The sequence below is a fragment of the Urocitellus parryii genome, chromosome Y (genome assembly GCF_045843805.1).
Source record: "Urocitellus parryii isolate mUroPar1 chromosome Y, mUroPar1.hap1, whole genome shotgun sequence".
Lineage (NCBI taxonomy): Eukaryota > Metazoa > Chordata > Mammalia > Rodentia > Sciuridae > Urocitellus > Urocitellus parryii.
The window spans coordinates 19,981,414-19,987,179 of NC_135548.1; the positions used below are offsets into that span (position 1 = coordinate 19,981,414).

General features: G+C 37.2%; 1 pseudogene; it reads left to right on the forward strand.

Annotated features, from left to right (window-relative positions):
- Positions 1 to 4,650: 4,650 nt before the first annotated feature.
- On the forward strand, positions 4,651 to 5,278 carry LOC144250964 (small ribosomal subunit protein eS1 pseudogene; annotated as a pseudogene).
- The last annotated feature ends 488 nt before the right edge of the window (positions 5,279 to 5,766 follow it).

A 5,766-nucleotide genomic window follows, 5' to 3' on the forward strand; every position in this document is an offset into this window, starting at 1 on the left:
TGCCTCTAATAAAAGTATTAATCAAAAAAGCATGGGAGAATATACTGAAAATGATAAATGAGGCTTAGTGTTTGTTTTATGAATCAGCCCTATTTTAATAATTTTGCAAATTTATATGGGTTAGATAAGAAACCTGAGACAGCAGAATGTCCTTCAGTAAAGCCACAATGGCCAAAATGGTGGTGAGCACAGAGAAGCATTTCATTGAACACTGCAAATGTTAACCTAGAAGTTTCCAGTTGGCAATGGCTGGTTTATTCAAATGAAGGCAACTGAATATTAATATATAACATTTTTAAATAGAAGGAGCCTTATTTTATATCTTCCACTGGTTCAAAACTAGACTCTGTTTCAAAATAAAATAAAAAAGGAGGGAGTGCAGCTCAGTGGTAGAGCATGTATCCAAGCACATAGGATCACAATAAATAAATAAATATCCTGAGGCAATCATGATAACAGAATCAGCTGCAGCATTAACTAAGGACATCCATAGCAGTTTTTCCAAAGGACAGAGTTCTGTAAATAGGAGCTTTATTCTTTGTGGGAAACGTAAATAGATGTTTACCATTACACGGGTATTTTGACCTATTTTCCCAATAATCATCATCTCACCTGATGATACAATCATTTTGCTCTCTTAAAACCAAAAGCCTCATATATTGCCCTACTTTTTAATTATTTACGTACTTCTTTGCTGTTCTGATGGAGTTCTTTGTTGACAAGTCTAACATTAAGATGTGAACATAGATATTTTTTCCTTAATTTTTTCTCAGGATTTTGGCTTTCAATTAAAGTGGTGGCCAATCAAGATTCAGTTCATATAGAAAATACTGTTTAAGTCTGCTTTTTCACCTCTGTGACCCAAAGACTAGACAAGAACAATTTTAAGGAGGAAACATTTATTTGGGGCTCATGGTTTCAGAGGTCTCAGTCCATAGACGGCTGATTCCATTCCTTGGGGCCTGAGGTGAGGCAGAACATCATGGCAGAAGCGTATGGTACAGGAAAGTATCTCAGGATATGGCAAATCAGGGGAGAGAGAGAGAGAGAGAGAGAGAGAGAGAGAGAGAGAGAGAGAGAGAGAGAGATCTCAGAGATCTCTCATTTACCAGGGACAAAATAAAAAGGCACACCCCCAATGACCTGCCTCCTCCACCCACAACTTATCTGCCTACAGTTAACAACCAATTAATCCCTATCAGCAGATTAATGAATGCACTGATTAAGTTGAAACTCCCACAACTCAATCATTTCACCTCTAAATTTTCTTTTGTAGTCTCACACACATATGAGCTTTCAGAGGGCACCTCATATCTAAACCATAACAAATGCTCTCACAAAATACAAAATACATGCTCAATTACATCCACGAGAAATAATACAATTCTTAACAGGAGTTATTCTTACACATTCTTTATTTTGTGGAGTCATTCTGTTGTATTTTAGGGAGTTTTTTTTTTTTTTTTTTGGCTCTCCATATTATTTTTGTTGGATTTGCCAAGAAACTTGTAACTAACTCCTAGTTCAGGGAATATTTTTGTGAAAGTCATTACATGGATTATTGCTCATGTCATAGGAGAAGAAAGCATTAGGAGTATATTTTTAATAAATCAAACAAGGATATTGCTTTGGTTCAGTTGAACAACCAGTTAATTTGATGAAATACTAACTGAATGATTTACTTCAGAGAGCCCTCAAAATACAATGGCTACGTTTGAATCTGATAAGATTTTATTCCCAGTTCAACTCATTACTTATTGATGACCTTTGTGAAACCGTTGTCTGCTTAACAAATTTCAACTTAAATGTCAGATAAGACTGTGGACTCTGAGGACACAAAAGGATCACCCAGATTTTCTGTGTCTGTGCAGCAAACTGAAGTTCAAATTTGAGTAGAGTGTTTACATTTTTATTATTCCCCCATCCTTTAGCCTTAGGACCTTAAAGTTGCATTTCTGCCTCTCCCCCAAATCACAGAGATAAGATTACTGACTCTAGTTGACAGACAGCCAGGGCTCTGGCCTCAGAAAAGCACATGGTACATCTAAAGTGACAGCATTCACTCCAGTTCAGGACATAATTCCCTGTGGGAACTGGGTTCCCAGTACTGATATTTTGAATTTCTCAAGAGAAATTGGAATAGTAGAATGAATGGACATCACTCTCCTGTGTTCATATATGAATACACCACCAGGGTAACTCAGCATCATGTACAACCACAAGAATGGGATCCTAATTGGGATAAGTGATACTCCATGTATGTATAATATGTCACAATACACTCTACTGTCATGTATATCTAAAAAGAACAAAGAAAAAAGGAAATTGGAATTATATGACTTTATGTGAAATATCTTGATTTTGGAACATTGTTCAAAATTTTTCATCAGATTATCACGCCAACCAAGGAACATATTTCTGGGACCAAATGTGTCCATCAACTCCTGCTTTGCTATTTCTCAGAGACATCCTCTAAGAGGAGAGTGTTCAGTGGCCTCCTCTCTACTGCCCTGCTTGGCAGGGCTCCTGCAGAACTGGAATAACATAATTTCTTACCCTGTCTAGCACTTCCTGGCACATAACTCTTAGTGATTTTGCTAGAAATTACTCTTTTAGGCTGGAGGTATAGCTCAGTTGGTAGAGTGCTTGCCTCGCATGCACAAGTCCCTGGGTTCAATACCCAGCACCACCCAAAGAAAGAAAATAGTGTCTTATGCTCCAGTTTATCTTATGACCCTCTAAGTATGTAAACCACAAACATTTGCATGAGTTGCAGAAAATTTAGATTGTTTGCTCCTTGGGGAGTCCTTGAAGTGCTGGAAGTCAATTCCTGGTTGCTACCTAATTTTAAAGTTCCAGGTTTTACAACTTTTACTGCTTTCTCCAGCTATACTTGAAATACCCATGTGCACACGCACACGTGCGCGTGTGCTCGCGCACACACACACACACACACATACACACACACATATGCATATTCAAATGCAGGTGTTCATGCACATGGGGCATGAACTTCATATTGAGCTTGAACAATTCCCTTAATGGAGCCACATTTAAAAATTTTGAGATTCCATCGTCTGATTAATTCTAGCCATGTTAAGGGATGCGTATTCAAGATGGCTTGAGTTCAGACCCGAACTATAAGAATTTCTTGATTTTATTTTCATTGAACAAAGACATAAAAAATCTCATAAAATCATACCACATTCAGCCAACAATGGAGGTTCATATGTAAATGACCACAGGGAATAAATATTCAAAAGAGATTTATGCAAAAATGATAATTTCAATCATTTTAATTGTACAGTAGCCTGAAAGGTGCATGAAAATGACCCGTGTTATACACAGAGCCTATTGGTTATTCATCAGACAAGTCCGGCTCCAAAAAAGGGGCAGAATCACATTCTTCTGTCATCCTAACAACAGAGACTGATGTTGACCATAATTAGACTAATTGACCAGTGAGTGGGCGCTATATAATTCAATTAGTGCATAAATAAGCAGAGTGTTCTGGTGGTTTTCATTTGTTTTCCTCTAGAATATGTTGATCTGGAACATGAATACAATTCCTCATTGATTTTATTGTATTTTCAGAGTGTTTGAAGTTACTTTTGAAAATAAAAGGGTATTCCGAGCAGGCAAGCTCAAAGACCAACATGGAAACAGCTTAGGATTCTTTTATGGACAGAATCTATAGAAGTGTCAAAATTGAAACCTACCTTTACCAGCATGTCATGTGCTTGTTTAGTAACTGGCCCCACAGATGTTGAAGTCAGAGAACCTGCATTCAAACACCATGTAGGAGCTCAGTTGTCATTTGTAAATAACTTTCTTAAGCCTTAAGTTCCTATATTTAAAATATAATAATAGCAAAAACTTCCACTAATGGTCCTTCTAAAATAAAATGATGTGGGTAAAGCAGTTTCTTTAGCAGATAACAATGTGCAATACTATCTATCTATCTATCTATCTATCTATCTATCTATCTATCTATCTATCTATCTATCTAATCAATCATCTATTCATCTTTCTAACCATCTGTTCAATCCTACTTCTTACTATTCTTATCATTTGTGGCCTTGCAGAGGTAAAGCAGGAATTCCTGTGCATTAAATGATTCTTCAGGCATTGTGTTTCTCTTCATTAAGTGGACTTGTCTGCATTATTTGACATTTCTTATCTATAAAACTTGTATTCAATAGTTTACACCTAGAAAAATACCCACATAGCTTGTTTTTCTGAATCTAAACAAATAGCTCCAAATTGATTGGATTTATTTAGCTTTATTTTTCAAGACAAAAATGTTTAAATTTTAAAAAATGATGTTCTCTGTTTTGATTATTGTATTTAAAGGATGCATTCTGTAAGTATTTGGATTTTAATTCACTCCAATCAGAGGATGTTTTTTGAGCCAATCATACACACCAGATATTATGCTGTAGAAATAAAAAAGACCAGTCGTGATACCCCTCCAGCCACCAGAGAGATCTCTTTATGCCCTGAATTCTGAAGCAGAATAGATCAATGGACATATTTAAGAAACACAGCGTCCTTTTTGCCTAAGTTCCTGAGTGAACTGCACTTCTGTCCTCTTGGCTCTCTGGGCAGTACCATGGTGCTTAGCAAGAACATTTTTCCATAGGAAGCAAAATGGTAGCCAAGAAGAAAGAAGATTGGTATGAAGTAAAAAACACCTCTTATGTTCAATATCAGAAATACTGGGAAAATGCTAGTCCCTAGGAGGCAGGGGACCAAAATTGCATCTGATATCCTCAAAGGTCATGTGTTTGAAGTAAGCCTTGCTGACCTGAAAAATAACGAAATTATATTTAGGAAATTCAAGCTAACTATGGAAGATATTGAGGGTAAATGCTGCCTGAGTAAGTTCCATGGCATGGATCTTACTTACAAAACAATGTACTCCAGGATCAAAAACATGGTCCCCTGTGATTGAAACTCGTTTTGTCATTGGATGGTACTGGTAGAGCTGATGGTTATTTGCTCTGCTGGTTCTGTGTTGTTGTTTGAATGAAACAGTCAAGTACAGAAGACTGCCCCATGTCCACCCCATTCAGAAAAATATGACAGCAGTCATGTCCCAAGAGATGCATACAAATGACATAAAAGAAGAGGTCAATGAATTGATTCCATATAGCATCAGGAAAGATGCAGAAAAGTTTGCCAATGTATTTCCTTCTTCCAGAATGTCTTCATTAGAATAGCAAAAGTACTAATGAAGCCCATATTTGAACTGGGAGCCCATGAAGCCTCCTGGTGAAGGAAGCCTTCTGGGGATGAGGCAGGTGCTAATAAAGAATGATCTACACTGACTCATATGAACCATCTCAATCCAAGAATCTGAATAGTGACAAGGTCCTGTTTTTGATAGAAAAAGAAAGAGGGAGGAAGGAAGAAAGTAAATTAGTTCTTTACCTCTAGAATCTAAATTTGGCACTAGTTAAAATGTGATATTCCCTTGGGCACCTCTGAGAATCCAGCAAAATTGTCATTAGTGACTTCATGTAAGGTTCACAGTGAGGAAGAACTAACTCACTGTCTTCATATAAACAAACCCAAACCGGCTTCTATATATTGGCTTCCAGGCCATTACAGGCTGAGTAAAAGCTGGCTGACACCAAACTCAAATGTTCCCACTAGTGATGACTTTTAAAGTAGTTCAAATACGATTCTTTAGTCACTTAGGGCCTACCTGCTTTGTATCTCCCATGAAACTTTGCCTGGCCCCCGACACCAATCGGTAAAATG